The 20,358-nt window shown below is 47.6% G+C and overlaps 1 protein-coding gene across 22 annotated transcripts in view; it reads right to left on the bottom strand.

Annotated features, from left to right (window-relative positions):
* Positions 1-19,727, bottom strand: part of BMAL1 (basic helix-loop-helix ARNT like 1) — a 102,339-nt gene extending 82,612 nt beyond the window's left edge. For 19 of the 22 annotated variants that reach the window (XR_011233674.1, XM_069469604.1, XM_069469586.1 and 16 more), the window contains exon 1: positions 19,594-19,727. The gene's annotated coding sequence lies outside the window, so the exon portion shown is untranslated. The remainder of the gene's footprint in view (positions 1-19,593) is intronic. The other 3 variants (XM_069469597.1, XM_069469591.1, XM_069469594.1) reach the window with 1 other exon arrangement.
* Positions 19,728-20,358: the final 631 nt, after the last annotated feature.

Here is a 20,358-nt window from a genome sequence, read left to right as displayed (position 1 = left end):
TTGGGAGTGGGTACAAACATTAGGCAGTGATGCTGGAGCCAGGAACCCTGGTCAGGGTCCTGAGGGATTAGAGAGCTCCTTCCACCCGCCACAGCTGCTGGCAGGAAGCCCTTCCTGAGTTCCTGCTACATGCCAACTGGGGATGCAAGGCGCCCGAGATACAAATCTGAACAGGCCAGGCTTTGCCCTTCAGGAATTCAGACTCAAACAGGAAAAAGTGTGAGATAAGCCCCACTAATGCAGCATGATAAATGCCAAGCTGAGAGAGGAGCCACAAAGAGAAGAGGAACACAGAGCAGAGGTGGCAGTAATTTAATTCAACCTGAGAAGGGGTTGGGGAAGGGCTCAGAGAAAGCCACATTCGAGCTAGTCCTTGAAGGATAATTAACAACAATAAAAATACTGGCAGCCAACATTTATTGGGTGCTTCCTCTGTGCTAACCACTGGACCCAACACTTCACCTGCGTTAACACAAACTCATTCAGCCCCTACCTCCAGGCACTGTTCTAGGCACTGGGGATAGAGCAGTGAACACAATGTACACTGGTGCCTGCCTGCATGGAGCTTATGTTCTATGGAGAAAAGATGGACATTAAACCAAATAAGTAAAATGTATGATGTGTTAGATGGTGATAAGTGCTAAGAGAAAAAACAAGGCAGAAAAGGGAAAGAGGGAACGTCTTGGGGACAGTGGGCCAGGTGGTACAATTTTAAATCAGGTGACATTTGAGAAAAGACCGGAAGAAGGTGAGCAAGCTAGCCATACACACATCTGAGGGAAGAATGCTCTAGGCAAAGGCAACAGCCAGTGGGAAGAGCCTAGACAGGAAACATGCCTGGCATGTCTGAAGAACAGCAAGGATTCTGATGTGGCTAGAGCGGAGCAAAAGAAGAAGGGCGGGCAGGGCCAGCGTGTACAGCTGCACAAGTTGTGCACTGCATAAGCTGAAGGCACTACTCAAGCACACCACAACGAGCTGTGCAAAACCCAGCCTGATCAACCATACACTCTGGCCCTGGGGTGGGAAATGAGGTCAGGGAAGTGCCGGGAAGCTTTAAGGACCATGCTAAGATTGGCTTTTCCTCTGAGTGGGACAGGAAGCTACTGTGGAGAGGATTGTGAGCAGAGGCCTGACCTGATCTGACTCCCAGTCACAGGATCGCTGCGTGGAGAGTGAACAGTAGCAGGACAAGGCTGGAAGCAGGAGACTGCTTTGGAGGCTACCACGATCACTACACTCAACTATACATTGTCTTATCCCCACAGTCCCACAGGGTATATTCCATGAGTACTCATTCACAGATGAAAAGATTAAGGCTCAAGAGAGATCTGGAAACTTGCCCAAGGCCACTGGGCTAGTCAGTGGCAGAGCTGCCAGGATCGGGAAGCTGGGGGAAGAGTGCATTCCAGGTGGAATGAACAGCATCAGCCATGGAGTAGGAGCTTGGCAAGGCCTGGCACACTTGGGGAAGGGCAGGCTCATGGTTTGGGGAGGTTAGGGCCTGGGGACATGTGGCAAGGGCAGCCAGCAAAGGCCTGTCTGTGCCCTGGCCACCCTCACACCAACACCCGCCCACAGCATCCAAGCCGGCATTGCTCCCTGGACCAGAGAGACTGGCTCCTAACCCGTCTCCCTGCTGCGCTCTTACACCCCCCATGTCAACCCACAGGCAGCCAAAAGAACCCTTACGAACACAAACCAGTTATTCTTCTCTTGCTCTCAGCACTCCAGTGGCTTCCCATCATGCCAGGCACACAGTAGCTTCAATTAAAGCTGAATGAATGGAAAACTCTCTCATCCCGACAGCCTTATTCAGGTTTGTCTTGTCTCAAAACTGAGGAAAGGACAGCTTCTTCCTTTCCTCCTTGGCAAAGGGAGGCAACTCCATGCTGAGGGGTGCAGGGGGCCTGGCAGCCAGGTGTGGCCCACTCAAGCCAAGGCCAGGCCACCGTGTTAACCAGTCAAAACGCATGAAGAGAGAGAGGGGAGCCATTCAAACGAACTAAGGGGCAACTTATGAATTAAACTTGTTTTTTTAAGCAAAATTGCTTACTCCAGAACAAACTGGACGTACTTCACCACGTTGTGGCCAAGTAAAAGAAGGTCTGCAGACGTGCCTGGGCTACAAAGACTGCAAGGGGCACTCTCGGAATGGGAGCCATGGCTCCCCGTGGCCAGGCAGCACCGGGGCCCCACCGCGCCTGACCACATCATCACAGTGACAAAGATGGTATGACAGCTGCCGAAGGCCACAGAGCCACAGCTCGAGGCAGGAAGTCTCCCTGAGCTTGGCTGTGAACTTAAAGGGCAGACCCAATGGCCCTACCTTCTCTTCATGCTGGATATGGGGAACCCCAAAGTTACCTTGGAAACTGGGGAAAACCGTGACACTGAGGCTAAAACAATACTTCATAGATTTGAGCTAGTGAAATATTTGGAACAAAAAGTATACATTTCCCAAAGGATCACTATTACCCCCAGGGTTTAAATCCAGGTCGTGGGTCAAGGGAAATATACAAACATACACACATATACATGTACATATGTGGATACATTTTGAAAGGAAGGAAACAGCAACCAAAAGAATGAGGATAGTAACGAGCTACCTGCTCCTGAGAAAACTGCATTTAGTAACAAAGAGTATTCCTAGCGGGTCTGGCAGGGGCATTAACGATCACTGCACAATGACTTATTCTCTAGCTAAAAGTCACAGTCTGTGGGTGGGAGAGGAAGGCTCTGAAAGCCAGGTGATTCCCTTACCCCTTTAGGAAGGAAAGAACTTGAAAATTTTCCATACTGCATCAGGCAGGTATGAGATAAGCTTCAAAGGCTGTGTGTTTTGAAAGGAAGATGGGGAAAAGGCTAGAAAAGCACCATCATTATGTCTGCAAGAGGAAGGACAATGCGTCTCTGTGGAGTTGAGTGTCCTGAGGGTTCCCAGAAAGAGGGGACAAAAGAGCAGGACAAATGGCCAAGCCTCCAGACCTGACAGGGCAGTATAAAGGAAGACTCAACAAGGGTGCTCAGGGGAATCACTCCAGTTTGCCCAACACCAGGCTTTTCTGGGTGGTCCAAAGCCAAGCAGGCAGTGATGCAGAAAGGTCCTGTGAGCGTTGGCGGTCGAGAGCCTCAGAAAGAGCAGCAGCAAGGCAGAATATTCTTATTGCATGCAAAGGCCAGAATGAGCCACCAGGAAAGGGAGGGGGCCGGGGGGAGGGTGGGGTGGCTGGGTGACAGGAGGCAAGGGAGAGTTAATTAAAAATAGTTCCCTGAAAATACCAGTCCAGTGTCCTAGCTGGAGGGACACTGAGATTCTGGACCTCATTAAAAGTTGAAAATAACAGGAAAGAAAATATAAGTTCACCCTCAGACAAAGCTGCAGCATGCACAGATCTGGACCCCCAAGTGGAAATTGGCTCATCACTCCTCAGAAAAGATGGCTGTTTGCCTGGGGTGGTCCAGGGATGGGCAACTGGAGTGACCAAGGGAGCCAGCCCCTAGCTCATGCCCTCAGCTTTTGCTTTCTCCACCAGAAGGCCTGGGCTGGCCCAGGCTGACTGAATGGGGGAAGCTCAGCCCTCTCAAGGGGTCTCCTCGATCTCATCCCTCCCCATCAGAAAGCCCAGGAGACACAGAAGGAGCCAAGCCTTGGGATCAGAGACCTGGGCTCCTGTATCAGCTCTGGCCCTCCGTTACATGCAGGCAGGCACGTGTAACCTCCTCTGGGGCTGTTCTTACAACCTGCAATTATCTTCTTCATTGATTTCCCTGTCAGCTGCCTCTCTCTCCTACTAGAATGAAAGTTCCGTAACAGCCGAGACCAGGTCTGCCTCACTCATCACTGTACCCCCAGCCAGCAGCTAAAACAGTGGCTGTCACATTGCAGGATCTCAACAGATGAATGAATGGCTTGGGAACTGTCTGGCTTCAAACACCAAGGAGTCATCTTCAAGAGCCACACCTGAGCCAGCCCTGCCAGGTGTGGGCCGAGTGCCGGATGGAGGGCCCAAAGCCTTCCCCAGGGTTTTGCGGCCAGCTCAGCACTCCCACCCCTCCCCTGCAGTCCTGACCCCTTCTCTTCACCCAGCCCAGAAGCGCTGCTCAGGCTGCAGTGCAGTGACAAAGAGGAAGGGGAAGCTGCCCGGGGAAAAGGACAATGCACTCTCTTCAGTCTAGAACAATGTGAGTGGGAAGGAGCTACAGCCAAATCAACAAAGTTGTGAACATGAACAGAGAACATTAAAAATGGAAGGGGCCTGAGAGAACCAAGGACAGGGCCACCCAATTCCAGGACAAGAGAGTCAGGGGCACCTGAGGTATACATGAGTAGAAGATAAAGGAAGAAATGGTGACACAGTGAATAGAGAACCTGCAAAACCCATTTCCTTAAGTAACTAATAAATGCTAGCCAAACTGCAGGCAGGAAGTTACTCGGGACATCTTTCATAACGTATTATTAATAGAAGTCCTTAGCTTGTTAGTTGATTTCCAGAAGGAAGGCATCTTCTCTATAACAAGTTCCTCAATGCCTCAGTCAGAAAAGAATCTGGGTAGGTCTGAGATAGCATGAGAGTTTATAGCCCAAGCCATGTTGCCAAAAATCAAAATTCTTGATTTGGTTTGAGAGTGTTAATTTGCAGAACTAATTTTTAACTGACCTTTTATGATTATCAAAGTAATATATGCTCATTGTTGAAAAATAGGAAACCACAGAGAAGGAGATGAGAATAAAAATCACCTCTAATTCCAGAAGTTGAGAACCACTGTTAATATTTTGGTGCATTTCTGTCTTTCTAAACATGAGATTTTAAAAGAGTTGAGAGCATACTGTGAATATAATTTCAATTCCTGGTTTTTTCCAGTAAAGTCTATCTAAAAATACTCCATAGAGTTCTAAGAAAGAAGTTCACCCTTAGTGAACAGACAAATTAAATAACAAAATGAATACTATAAACCCTTCATGAAGCTAAAAAAATAACAAAACTGAATATTCCACTGAGCCTCCATTTCCCCACCAAAAGAAAAAAAAAAAAAAAAAACACTATTGCTAGGATAGAAATAGCCCATAAGATAGGGACATTAGCTTTTTTGTATCTTCTTACCAATATTACATTTTCAAAAACTATGTTTTGTTTTCCACAAGCCACACATTTTTTTTTCAAATCAACAGAAGAATTTTGTAACTGCATCTTATTATTTTGAAGCAAGAAATCAAGTTTTGGTAGCCTTGGGAAGGCTTCATCTTCTAATCTGCAGGTGGACCAAATCATTTAATAATGATTAGTTCACATTTATGGGTCATATCTCCAGTTCTGTCATATTCTGTCACCCACACAGTGGAGTGAGCAAATGGCCTTGCCAAGGACATATTATGTGTCAAGTGCCACCCAGTTGGGAGCTGCCCTGATGTCTTCCCAGGTCCTCACTGGGTACCTGGTTTTGCAGTAGGCCCAAGGCCTTGGCCAGTGGAGAACTGATGATCCCTTCTGCCTGGCAGAGAAGACTACCCAGGGTCAAGATCTCCCTGGTACAGTGCATTTTCCCCCAACTCTTGTAGTATTTCACACTTCATTCAACAAATATGCCCATGGCAGGCACTAGACTGGGTGCTGGGCACACGGGGTAAATAATACAGACAACATATTTCCTTAAGTAACTGTAGCATGTACAGCCCATGGAAAACAGGGCTGGACTCAAACTTAGGTCTTCTGACTCCTAGTCCAGTGCTCTTTCTACGAAACCACTCACATTGGTGAATTTCCTCTTATTGACAACCTAATTCTCTTGGGTGATTCATATTCCTTCCCTTTAGCATCTGGGTGCCCCCAGCTCTTAATTTCCAAGCAATGAGCTTCCCTGACCTCTAGATGGCTGCACATGCCCTGGTTTCTGTGTGCCTGCCTAGATCAGTGGTCCCCAACCTTTTTGGCACCAGGGACCAGTTTCACGGAAGACATTTTTTCCACAGATTGGGGGTGGAATGGTTTTGGGATGATTCAAGCACATTACATTCGCATAAGGAGCAGGCAACCTAGATCCCTCGCATGTGCAGTTTACAGTAGGGTTTGAGCTCCTGTGAGAATCTAATGCTGCAGCTGATCTGACAGGAGGCGGAGCTCAGGTGGTGATGCGAACAATGGGGAGCAGCTGTAAATACAGATGAATCTTTGCTTGCTCACACACTGCTCACCTCCTGCTGTGCAGCCTGGTTCCTAACAGGCCATGTATCGGTATGGGTCCACAGCCTGGGGGTTGGGGACTGCAGGCCTAGATTCTGATTCTTGACTCAGGCACCTTCCCAGCTCTCCTGGCACCAGCTGCAAACCCTGTGTATCCCTCCCTTCACCCCCACATGCAGCAGGCTGGATTTTGCTGGATTCATGGCATTAAAAACAGATTTTGCTGGACTCATGGCCTCCCAACTAAAGATATTTCCCAGCTTCCTTCACAGCTATATGTAGCCATATGACTAAGTTCTGGTCATCAGCAAAAGAGAACATGCCACTTCCAGATCTTCCCCTTAAAATGACTGGCTGTGTGCTCCCTTGGTTCTTTCCCCTGGGAGATAAGTTTTCACCTACAACCATGAAACAGAAACCACATGTTGAAGATACTAGGCCTGGACCACTACCTACCCTGGACTGCTGCATGAGAGGGAAATCAACTTCCACCTGGTTTCAGCCATTGTGTCTGTGGGTCTCTTTAACAGAGGAACTTGTCCCGTATCCAAATTAATACAATACAATAAGCTTGAATGTGACCAGTTCTACTTGTATTCTTCTAGCAAAGCCCCTTGCCACCAATTAAATACTTTAAAGGGGATGTTCAAAACTACGTAAGAAAGTGTTCCATTCAGTTTTATTACATGGAAAACTTTTAGAAAATGAAATTCACCAGGACCTCAAAGACGATTTATGTTCAGGTCACAGGAAAAACTGAGAGGACCCAGAACGGCAAATCAGCCTCCTGCAGAAACAGTGGAGAAGGGAGCTCTAAGTGACAACCACAACCAGTCCTGTCTCTTTCCGAAGTTAACTCCATTCCTAGAAAAAGCACCAAAAGCTGAAATGATGCAAACCAAGGCTAATGTCTCCATGGAAACAGTGTTATAATTGGAGCTGTGTTCCTGACCAAGAACTCGATGGTCAACTTTTTAAAGAAATTATATAAACTCCTCATTTTATCATCTCATTAGCCTTGGGACTTTTAAAGCCAGAAGGGCTGCTGGGTCAATAATAGATCACAAAAGGTATGTGTGTATTCTGTACCATACAAGTAGGTGCAAATCAATTGAACCCAACACAACAATCAGTCACGTGACCTTTTATTTATTCTGATTCAGTAATAGTACACAGCACAAAGTAGATCACTTTAATAATTCCTGTTGACTTCTAAATACAGGAAATCAGAACATTTAAGGACATTTTCAATAAAGAAAACAAAGAGGAAACTTGAGTAGAGAGTAGAAATTAAAGCTAGCAAAGCAATATTTAAGTCCTGGCTCTGCCACTGACCAGCTGTGGGAGCCTGGACTGTTGCTTAAACCCTCTAGGTGACTTCCCAGTCCACAGGAGATTTTATAATACTTGCCTCGTAGGGTTGTGGTGAAGCTAAACAAGACACTGTATGTAAAAACTACTTGTAAGTCGCACAGGAATATTAAATGGTACTGTTATCAGGATCACAGCATTTGGAAAGGCATTTGTGGGGTGGTTTTGACCTTCATGAAAACTTTAAGCAGACTACAAGCTACCCAGCCACTCTTTGAAAAACTGACCTACAGCAATCTCTTTTGCTGCCCTTAAAATTCCCCCACATGCATCAGTTGGCAAAAGCTGGTCTTTCTGCTGCAGTCATCGCTGGCATCCATGTGCTCACCAGCCAGAGGGTAACTGGCAGGATGTCAGTCACGGCTATGAAGGAAAGAGAGCTGCACTGTGCTGAGGCCCCTGTGTGGCCACACATCTATCAACCAAAAACATGTTCCAAAGACCCACTGTGTGGTCAGAAACCTCAGACCAGAGACAGGAAGCATTTTGGGGTGCCAGGAAAATAGAAGAAGAAGATTACAGCCGTTAAGCATGCAGGCTCTGGAATGAGACTGGCCTGAGTTTGAATCACAGCTTTTCCACTTAGCATGTATCATCTGAGGGACCTCTGAATTTCAGTCTCCCTAACTGGAAAATGGGACTGACACTACCCATCCCACAGAGATAACTGTGAAGATTAAGTGAGAAAAGGGATGCAAGCTCTAAGCACAGTTCTTGGCTTATGGTAAATAGTCAAAGGTTAGATACTGCTATTAATAATAACAAATGCATTTGTAGTGTTGACAATTGAGATTGGACAGATCTCCAATCAAGGTTTTGCTTTGTAACCAGGTATTACCTGGACAGCATGCTGGCTCACCCAGGCTAATCAAGCTTCCTCTGGATTTCTGCCTAATGCCTCAAGACAGGCGAAACAACCAAGAATGCCCAACTGGCCAGGTGGCTAGATTCTGACACTTGTTTTTCTGGTTCCCAGCTGCCCGTCACTATCCCAAGAGGTGTTCACAAAGAAGAATCTATTCACATGGATATCTGTGCCTAACTCTTCCATCCATGCCCAGGCTTATGGCACCCCATCTCTGGGGGTGAAATGCATAATCATCTTTAAAACATGGCCTATCCAACAAAGTGGTGTTCGTCAGCACCCACCTGGTGGACAGCGCCACATTCCTGAACATGCCCTGGAGGTAGGGGAACTTCCTTCTGGCCTTCCCAGGTTTTCCCTGTAAAGGCCAGAACACTTTCACTATTAAAACTGCACTGCTGCTCCCTGCAGCCAGGAAGCAACTTTACAGCTTCTAAACTCCTATTCTTTCCTTATCTCACTCAAGCATCAGACCCATACTGTAAGGGGCTGGACAAGAATTGTGAAACCTGTTCGGCAGATAAGGAATCGGGCTCAGTTCGAGACCTTAAGTGATTTGGCTTAGGCTGTATGGCGATTAAGTATCGGAAGCAGCCAGAATGCAGGTTATCTGACTGCTAATCTGGTGCATTTTCCAGAAAATATAGGTATTCGTTTTTAAACATTTGATTTCCCTAATGGTGCTGTGCTTCTGGAGAATTCATTAACTAAGGTATTGCAGTCACAGTACAGTGCAGATTCACAGACTTGAAAGCCACTCACACAGGCAGATGTTCACCGCACTCTAGAAATCTAAAGGGTGACTGATAACAGCCGTACTGATTAACATAATTGACAATTAATTCCCAGTTCTGGCTTCCTCTCCCCCTCTGCCTACATGCATCTAGTAGCTTCCTATCAGGTCTCCGCTGCATTTAGTCCCTCTTTGCTGCAATCCAGCTAGAACACTAACACTGGATTAATGCTTGAGGGAGAACTATTTCACGCCACTAAAATCAAACCCAGAAAAAATAATTCCAGTGGTTCTCCACTGCCTACCAGTCTCTGCCTACCAAGATAAACTTTAACTTGTCCCTTAACCTTGCTGAGCTTCCCCATCTGTACAAGGAAGGAATGGACTAAGTAGAGCCTTGCTCACTTCCAGCTCATGATTCTAAAATCCCCAGTGAAGCCCAAATCCTGCATGTGGAGGCTGCTGGGAGACAGCAGAGTCCAGTGGTCAAGAGCCTCCATGGCCTTGTTTTTAAGCCTGGATATACTGTTTATAAGCTATGTCACTTAGGAAGGTTCCTGAACCTCTAAAAATGACTTCAGGTTTGGGCCTTGAATGATCTCCCAAACTTAAATTCCCACCATTATTTAAGAACCCTCCATTCTAGGCAAGTCTGTGTCCCTGAATGCAAACTGGTCATTCCTACCTCTGTGCTTTGAATTGTGCTATGTTCCCACCTAGCCACCCCCTGGAGGTACCTGTCCTACCCTTGTGAACCTAAATCCTACCCATACTTAAAGGTCTAGATTAAACCTGACCACTTCTATGAAGCCTTCTTCCTTCTATGACACAAAGATCTCACAAGACTGAATTTCTGTAGCACTTATAGTCTAGACCACTTCACTGGCATTAGATGTGGCTTTGGATTATCTTTACAAGTGGATGAAACTGCACTTGTTGATCACAACAACAATTTCCGCTCTTCCTCTGGGTCTAGCATGGTACCTGGCATGTAGCCCCCAGATATTTGTTGACTGAATAAATAAATGTGCAGTACTATGACCAAATAAATATGCAGTAAGTTTCCTTTTAGTTGATGTGGCTCAGCTATGGATTTGTTGTACTTTGGAGCCAATTAAAGATAACATAAAGATGAACATCCAGAGGGCAGGGATAACCATGGCCAATTAACTCCTCATCATCCGTAAAATATACTGATATCTGCCCCATCTGAAGAATAAAAAAAAAACAGATGTCAAAAGGAAATAGTAACCTAAACTCCAAAGTACCTTGCAAGACCAAGCTCATGAACCTATACTGATAGTGAAGGAAATTTGAGGTCTTTCCAAAGCTGAACTCACTCATTGAGTGAATAAATAAGTATTTACTGAGTAACTATTCTGTACAGACACTATCTTAGTTGCTGGGGATACAGCAGAGAACAAAACAGATGACATTCCTGTGCATATTCCAGCTCCAAAGTGAAGTCCACAAAGCAACGACTTCTTGCACCGATTCCTTGCTATGCCTTAAAGTAAAATAAATAAATAAATAAATAAATAAAAATAGAACATAACATTCACAACTGACCAAATAGAGGCAGTGCTAAAAGTGCTCTGTCACTCCCTGGGAGGCATCCCTCACCCTAGAATGCACTGGGGAAGCTTGCAGCATGGCACTCTGCACCCAAGTCATTTGAACACTGCCAGTTGAGCTCTGCCACTAGTGTCACTTAAATATCAAACCTCTCAAATGGCAAATGTGGCTCATGATGCCAAAAACAAAACTCAGAAGTGGGAAGAGGGGGGTGGTAGTTGGTTAAGGGATCAGGTAGATTTCACCATTGCAAAACCTTAGGCTTCTCTCTCCATTGGAGCAGAAACCTTTCCTATCCTCTAAAACCTTGAAAAAAATTTTTTTCTTCTAGTAGGATACTGAAAATAGCTTTGCATTTAACATTTAAGATTGTTTTTGATCCCACACTTTTTTAGCTCTGCTCTCTTCTGCAAACTCATTCCATTCCCTAAGGGTACTTATAAGTATATTTTACAAGTAAACAAACCATAGTCACCATTTTTATCCCCAAGAGTTAAAAAGAAAAAACAATTTACATAATGATATGGAAGATAAGTTGGCCAAGAACACAGAAATCTTATCTGGACCAAAAGTTCTAGGACAAAATTTCTTTCAACTCATCAAGAAAGACAGCAGATCAAAATCAAGGTTCCTACTGAAAGCATGACTGTTGAGCACTGCACATGGGAACTTCCTGAGTCCTTATTTGCATATCTACTTCTTCAAGAAGCAATTGGGGAGCAGCCATTTGAGGGTAGGTTTGAACAACGAAATATATGTATGTTTTCCTGTCATGATGAGAAAACAAAAGGATTCTGCAACCAAGAAGAACCTGAGAAATCAAAGTTCAATGGGGGCAACTTACTCAAAGTTACTCAGCAAATCAGTGGTCAAGCCAAGATCACAGCCCGGGTCTCTCCAGCTCCCAGCCCAGGGCTTTCCTGACTCTCTGCAATATTATCTCATTGTAACACGTGAAACCAAATCTTAAAGGCACAAAGGTAAAATCCCTTTTATAAAACTTTTGGACAGACTGGAAAAATAGTAAAAGTGACTAAGGTAAATGGGTCTCATTAATGCTAACAGCAAATGACCTTTAATGTCATATAGAGGAGGGGTCTAGCAGGAGAAGGCTTAATGACTGCTAATCATGCTATAGTACTAAACAGCATGTTTTCAGTCACCACTAAATGGCTTTCGTGGGCTTGCCTGAGAACTAAATCACTATTTAGCTCATTTTTTCTCTAAAGAAAAATCTATCCCAAGTTTCCATCAACTGCCTTACAAATAAACTTTTGGAACAAAACCTATTTTTAAGATGGATATGCATGTAAAACAGAATTCTGAGGTCTAAAGCTCTGCACTAAACATAATTAAAACAGTAATGGTGACACATGGTAGGAGTGCATTTATGAGAAAACCCTTCAAACCCTTAATTTGTTTATATGCAACATAAAACATGTTTTATTAAAAGCCTCTGGACAGGGTATGGTAAATTTCTATTTATACAATATATAATCAAGGACAAATGCTCTAATTCTGTATGCAAGTATTTATAGGGCTTTTCTATTAGTGGGCCCAGGGTTATGGGGAAGAGAAAAGAGGGAGAAACCATCTCTACACAAGGAATTCTTAATCCAGTTACATTCGCCTTTACTTTCCTCAAAACATCAAGCACCTTCCAACCTCAGGGCCTTTGCACCTCCTGTTCCCTCTTCCTGGGATTCCTTCCCCCAGATCTTCCTAAAGCTGAGCTCAAATGTCACCTCCTTGGAGAAGGCCCCCCTGATGACCCAGCTAACGCAACCTCCTTCCCACCACACCCCATCACTCTGCTTTACTCTAGTTGATTGCTTTCCTACCACCTGCCACTACCAGGAGTTAACATGTTTAATTGTTTATTGTCTGTCTCCTCCTCCTGGGCCTCTGTTTGGTTCACTGCTGTATCCTCAGTGCCCAGAACAGTGCTGTGCATCCAATAAACTTCACTGATTGAGTAAATGAGTACAACTGAAGAGTGGGAAGTGAATACAAGATAATTAACCGTGAAACAACTAAAAAATGAGAGAAGTGGCCATTCTGATTAGGTATGATATGGTAGTTTGCTAATCATGAAGTATTATTGCTCCTGAATGAATGGCTGGCAATCAAAAGTGAGAGAGAGAGATTGACAGACAGCATGCAAAGGGGGCAAATGTCATCAGAGGAGGCTTTGCAAAGAAGTAAGATTCAAGGCAGGCAGAGGCAAGGAAGAAAGGCCATTCAGGTCAAGGAACAACCTGAACAAAGATCCAGAGCAGGAGAGTATGATGTGGGGTGGCCTAGGAGTGCAGGGGAGAGAAGAGAGAACTAAGCCTCAGGCACAGGAATGGAGGCCAAGCGGGGCAGTGGGGCTGGTGAGGAGGAACAGGGTCAGGCTCTGGAGAGCCCGGAAGCCTGGACACAGGGTATCACCTGCATGCCACTGGCAGCACGGCTGTTCTTCGAAGGCCAAGCTGGCCAGACATGGGGGAAGAATTGAAGTAAGTAGAGAGCAGAGCAGAAAACTGGTCAGAAGGTGGCCTGGGTGGTCTAAGCACAAGGGGACAAAAAGAGCTGCTTTTCTCTGCTTAGGTAAGAGAGGGACACAAGTGAGCAACATGTCAAGGCATTTACCCCAAAAAAGAATTTCCAAAGTATCTCACAGTAGCACACCATGGCAGATTCAGGTCAACTTCCCATCCCCATCCTGCTCTTGGAGCACTCACGGAGGATAACAGAGTTCAGAACAAAGGTTCTGAGGGCAGAGCATGTCCTTCATGTCTCTCAAATCTGAGATTAATTATATTCAGGATAGCCTGTGTTTATTATCATTTTATTCTTTCAAAAAAAAAGTGGTATCTAATTGCACTATGCAGTATATATTTGAACATTATATAACACATTTTTATGTAACAGGTTCTTGACATAAAACAATGTGTCCCTTACTATCTAAATGTATTCGGGGAACAACTGGCATTAAAAATATATACATATACACACACCAAGACTGTGGATACACCAAGCCTGCGGACACTGGTCTTTAGGGTAAGGAACTGGGGAGAGGAGGATGAAGGTAAGAGACTTTTGAAAAGGTCCCCTCCCCAGTGAGGAGCTCTGCAGATGGCTAGATGGGGGTGGGAGGCAGTGAGTTATGTTGACAGGTTCATCGCACACAAGGAGCTGCCTGGGGAGAAGCTGGCTTAGCCACATGGGACCTGTGTCAGAGCAATGCCGCAGGTAGACAGGAGAAAGCAAGAGAGACAGCCATGCACAACAGGACGTGAAGGGAATGCTCACAAACCCTGGTAACTGCTACTAGGGTAATACCCAGATGTATACTCCTGCCTCGTGTCCCACTGCAGAGGTCTTCAGCCCTGCTCTAAAGGAGATGCACACCATGTTTGTCAACAACACACCAGGTACATGATGTACAGGACCTAACACAGGGGTTCCTCCCAGGTGCCATCTACAACAGCGTTAGAAAACAGGCTCTGTAGTCCACTGGGCACAAATCCTGATCCACCCCATACCAGCTGAGTGACCCTGGGCAGTTTACAGAACCACCTCACTTATAAAGTAAGCATAATAATAGTACCTCCCCTGTGGGGTTGTTAGGAGGACTAAACAAGTTAATAAGTATAGGGTGACTCACATATTCGCTGGCACACAGAAAGTGTTCAATAAGTTTTAGCTGCTAGTACCATAATTATTATTATTTCTATTTTGCAGATGAAGTAAATTAGACTCAAAGAAGCTAAATAATTTGCCCAGGTCACACATTTCAAACAGTAGTTGAAGGAATAACCACATGTAAATGTTTTACTCAGTATATGTGCAAAACCCAGTGGGTAGAGCATTAACCAGAATATTAAATTAGGCAGACCATCCATCCCCTTCTTTACCAGGCTGGATAAATGTGAGTTTACACTATTTAAAAGGACAACACGTTCTAAAGTGAAAATCATTTTCCATTATATGCCAGCAATCAAAGATCCCCTGCAACAAAGATGACAAAACTTATCCAATCTCATTTCCCCCTGAAGTGAAGTCCCCAACTCAAACCCTCCTTTCAGGCAGACCTTTGCACACCTCATCTCATGTCCCCACCTCTCTACTGTGTGCATCCCTCTCCCTCCACCTGCTCAGTCCCTGAGTGTCTACCCCACCCCATCTCCTCCTCCTGCTCCTCAAGATCTTCAAGTGACACGTGCATTGGATGAGCATGTCCTAAAGGCTGCCTGTGCCTGTCATTTTGGGAAAACCAAGATGAACTCCTCCCAGGAGCAGCTGAGATAGTCCCAGAAACAGCCCAACACAATATGGAATGCAGCAGGACCTAAGGGAACTGGAGTGATATCAAGAGCTGGGGACACTGCTGCCAGGTGTGGGGAGGAAGGAAAACAAAACGAAGAAACAGTTCCTGCAGGACCAAGCCCCTGAGCTGGGTCTTAAAAGCAGAGGAGGATTTGGACATGTGATGAATGGGGGTTGGGGCAGATGGATGGGGATAGGGGGTGGTACAGGGAACAGGCAGCCCTTCAGCTTGACTGGACATGCCTAGGCACACAGCAAGGTCTGGTGGACAGGCGGGCTGGACGTGGAAATCCCTACACACCAGGCTGAGGAGTCCGGGCAAGGCAACAAGGAACAGCAAGACTGACAGCCAACATTCAGTGGGCATTCACCATGTGCCATGAACAGCCTGACACACTTTTTCCAAAGTTTTAACTCATTTAATCCACACCACAATTCTTTGAGGTGGGGATGACTATGATCCCAGTTTCACAGATGAGGACACTAAGATATAGACAACAAAGGCAACTTGACCATGGTCATAAAGCTAGTTGGGAACACTTAGGATGTGACATCTGTGCTCTAAAGCACCCAACCTAACTGCCTCTTAGGATAGCCTGGGGGATGAAGTGATATAAGCTCCAGGCTTTTATGAGGGTTCAATGGGACAGTGCTTGCAAACAGTTTCAAACCTGCAACTCCAAGGCCACAAATGCTAGCTACAGGCTGCCTGACATCAACGTCCTCAACGGATCTGTTAGCAGCTAACGCGGAGAGACAGGGCAGGACTAGAGATGGTTCCCAGGCCAAGGGAGACAGTATGAACAGTGGAGTCTGGGACAGACACCTACCTTTAGGGCGGTGCAGGAAGAGAATCAAGAAAACAGCGTGTCCCAAAGGCTGAGAGAAGAAGGGATTTCAAGGGGGAAGGACACGTGAGGTAAAAGCTACAAAGGGGCCAAGAACAACCACTTACGGTTAAGAATGGACTTGTGGAATTCAAGACTTAAAGTTTTTAGGGAAAACTTTGAGAAGAAATATAAAGAAGGGTGGTAGGGAGAGAAGCCAGAGGGCAGGCGCTAAGGATGGAGCTGGAGGTGAGAGTGGAGGAGGTGCTCCCTGTGTGAGGCTGGCGGGAAGGGAGGGAGGAGACACACAAGCTCAAGAGCACCAGTGTACACACATGTAAGCTGCCGGGCACACAGCAGGCTCACTACAAGTCTGTTTCTGTCTCTTCTGTCCTTCCTCTCCTAAATCAAGACTACAGTTTTGGGGGCATGGTGGGGAGGCTGAGGACAAACTGCACAATGGATATTATGGTGACAGGACCCTGGCAGAGGTGGAAGAGAGTGGCAGCTGGCACTGAGGAAAGACTTCCTGTGTGCCAGGCACCTTACATGCATAATCTCCCTTAATCCTCACACAGACTGCATGAGGCAGGCACTGCCATTGCACCCAGAGGAGGAGCCTGAGGCCAGACGAGCCAAGCACTTGTCCAAGGCCACACAGCCTGAATCCAAGTCCTTCTGCCACCAGAGCCCAGGCTCTTGCCACGGTGAGGACCCAAGTAGAGGAAAAAAAGGAGAGATCCGCTTACTTCCTCTGAACTGGGAGGAGAGGAGGGAACACTGGGGAAAGAGACAAGACACTCTGGGTGGGAAAGAAGAGATGCTGAGGGAGTTTAAGTCACAGCAGGTCTCACTTTGCAAGAGGGAGGAGAAAAGACAGGGTGGGTGTTTGGGGTAAGTTTGAGTCTTGTAATAAGGTGACAATGAGGAGAGAAAGGACTGTAGAGAAAGACACGCCTGTGTCTCTGAGCTCCCAGCTAAACCTCAAGGTCTTGAAAGCGGTTTTTTTACTTCCTTACAAGTGCCTACTTTAGTATGGGGCTAACTAAAATCATTGCCTGTAATTATAATATTGTAAGGAGCAGAAACTGTTTCTTTAATATCAACTTTCTCCTACCACAGTGAGAGTTGATGATGAAATCACAGAAAGAAGAAAGCTCACAGAAGGCAACCCATCCACCAGAGAGATATTGAATATTTAGTTTTTACATTTTCTTATGCAGTTTTGTTAACATCTTTCTACAGTGCTTGTCCATCTTTTAGCATATAAACTCCATAGAGATTATTGGTTTAAGGAGATAAATCTGAAAACATGGCCACTTCCTTTTCCTACCCTGTGGCTTGAAAATCTCTTCTGCAAATAGCAGACAAATTCATGAGTAGTCATCATTTTATAAATCATTTGAAATGGATCCTTTAAAACACCATCTGTTGATCTGCTTAACTTTCCTATGAAAATAGCGCTTCAGCTCAGATGTTCTGGAGGTGCCAGGAGGTAAATACCAACCTGAATTCACATGTATTAAATATTTAGAGATTTACTGAACTTTAGAGCAAAAGGAACCTTTGCGATCACCTAGTTCAATGGCCTTAATTTCCATCGGAGGCAAACAGAATCCAGAAAGGTTCGGTGACTTGCCCCAGGTGGCGCAGCCATGACAGCCCAATTCTGGGATAGTACCAGTATGTCTACCTCTTCATTCCCAGGTCAGTGCTTTTCCACCACACTTGCTCCTTTCTCCCCATTTTTAAACTTCAGGGGTTGGAGTAAAATACAAATTTAACTAGAGTTTTAACTTATTGTTATTTTTCACTGACTTCCTCTACAATCAAAACCAAAATGCCTCTACAGATCCAGCTTCAGATGATCAAGGCAATTTCAAATCCTGCCCAGGAAACTTCCAGCCTTCTTAACATGTTCAACAAACAGTTTTTAAAGACTTATCAATAAAGTGAACTCAGTAACAAAGCATGGACTGAAAGATTAAATTTTGTGTTTTAAAATATATTTTGGAATTTCATTGATATGAAAATCAAATTTAACAGCAGTGATTTTTTTTTTTTTTAAAGTCTTGCAAGCACGGAGAGCATGAGATTATTCAAAACTGCTCAGGAGCAGCAATGATTATTTTAAGCTCATGATTCAACGGGCACATTAATTAAAAACTCCACCAACCCAAATTGACAGATCCTGATATCAACGGGACCAGAAGAATTAAAATAATAGTTGTCATATAAAAATAGATTAAAGGGGGGAACAGCAGCCCATGTCAGAAGGACAAATGACAAGAAAGCGTGGTGGGAAATGAGATGCATCTAATGGGCAGCTTTTATGGATTTTTAGAAAACGAAGATCCTAGAAATACGGGCATACGGGCAGTGTAAACAATTGCTTCTTCATAAATACCGAATCTGATTTCTGGAAGCTGGGTGAGAAAACTTGGCTAATAATTCCTTGCCGAGGAGTAGCGATGTAAGACGGGGTTAGAGACCACAAGCGCCTAAGTGCCAGAACAACGCTAGGAGATCGGGAAGGGGCCGAGGCGGGGGAGGAAATAGGGACAGGAGGTGCGGGGAGAGGGGTGTCAGCCGGGTCTCCCGCCGGCCAGCACAAACTTGACAACAGATGCCAGTGTCCAGGGCAGCCCTTCCTTCCCCTGCGCCCGCCGTCCGGCACCAGCGCGCGCCCCACAGCCGGCTCTCGCGACCCCTCGGGGTGGCTGACACGCGCCCCACAAGGTCTGCGTTAATTTCTACCTTCCTCTTCTTCCTCCCAGCAAACCGAAGCTCTCTGGGCTACCCATGCCCGGTAATCGCGAGCGGGAACCTTTTTCTTCCCTGACATCTGTCAAACCCCGAGCTTCAGGCAGCCTCGCTGCGCCCTCCGCGGAGCTCCAGGGCCGGCAGCTGGCCCGCACCTGGGCGCCGGGCGACATCCCCGTGCGGTCGCGCACCTGCTCGCAGACCACCGGGGATCCTCCCGAGGCCGCTCAGGACCCCGACGGCGGCGCAGGCCCGACGAAAGTTCGCAGGCTGGGGCCGGCCCCATGCCGGGCCGGGGGATTCCCGGTGCAGCGACAGCCCCGGCGACAGGGCCGAAGAGCCGGGCAGGCACGGACTCCCCAAGCCCGACGGAGACGCCCTCCCCACCCCCACCCAGCCTCACAAGCTCGCCAAAGGGAAGTGGAGAGGGGGAGGAAGGGCAGACGCAGCATCGTTCGCCCAACGCCCTTGGGGCGCAGCTGCTAAGGATGGTCCCCTCGGGGGTCCCTGCAGCTCCCAGAAATACACCTAGGACTCGCCCTCAGCCGAGTCATTGCGCCCAACGGACAGAGCTGTCCCTTTAAGAGGGAGCTGGCCGTCTCCTTCCCCCGCCAGGTAGCGATGCCCGCGAAGGAGAAGTGGATACTCCCGCGGACACTCTCCGGTCCCTTTAAGGGCGCCTGCGGCACCTCTGCCCGCCCTAGCCCGCAGCGCCAGCCCCCGCGAGGAGGATGGGGGCGGACGGGCGCGGCGCCTTTAAGGGGCGCAGCCTCCCCGCGGCCGGGTGGGGGCAGGGAGTGGGCACGGGCCCTTTAAGGCGGGCAGCGGGCACGTCGGGCAGGGTTCCCCGGCGGCCGGGCTGCGCCCGGGGCAGCGGCCGGGGCGCCGCGCCTGTGAGGGTGCTAACGGCCCCGACGGGGTGCCCGGGGCCGCGCCGCTGGCCGCCGCCGACTCGACACTCACCGTGGCTCGCCGGGAGCGCCCGCGCCCGCGCCCGCACTCGGATCCCGCGGCGGCGGCGGCGGTGAGTCCGGCGCGGGTAAACAGGCACCTCCGTCCCTGACCTACTTTCTGCCTTCCCTAAATGTCGCACCACTAACCTACTTTCCGACCAATCCGCTCCCCGCCGGCCCAGGCCCGGCCCCCCGCCCACCAATCGCTGTGCCCAACCCCCCTTCCCCGCCCACCAATGGACGAGCCGCGGAGCCCGGATACCTGCCTCTTCCCGCTACCCAATCCGAGCGCCCGAAAGGAGCCGGTCTCGGCGGCCACCCCCGGCCAATCCGCGCGCGGCTCGGCGGCCCGTGGGCCAATTATATGGCAGCTGAAGGGTCCACCGACCAATGGCGAGGCGGCGGGGGCCGGTTTACCTGCTAATTTCCCGCCACCAATCATTTGGCGCCCAGGAGCGCACGCCCCGAGCAGAGGACCAATCCGCGCGATCTCCTGGATTTCCTCTCCCCTGCCCTCTCCCTTTCCCCTCGAGCCTCTCACTCTCTGTGGCCACTGCGGTGCAGACGCCGCACTCCTCGCGGTCGCCCGGGGTATCCCTCTGATCTAGGTCCCCGCTGGCGTCCGGCCGCCCGCTCTCACCCCTCGTTCTTCCCTTCTCCGCTCGGGCGCCCTGACTAAAACCAGTGTTTCCTGACTTCCCTCCCGCGAACTGCATCTAGGAAACCAATTTTAGGAACACGCAGTGCCAGACCCTACCTAAAGCCCCTGGTGTAC

This window comes from Eulemur rufifrons, chromosome 6 (genome assembly GCF_041146395.1).
Source record: "Eulemur rufifrons isolate Redbay chromosome 6, OSU_ERuf_1, whole genome shotgun sequence".
Classification (NCBI taxonomy): Eukaryota; Metazoa; Chordata; class Mammalia; order Primates; family Lemuridae; genus Eulemur; species Eulemur rufifrons.
The sequence above is the reverse complement of the archived record's forward strand: the minus strand, read 5'-3'. Positions and strand labels throughout refer to the sequence as shown.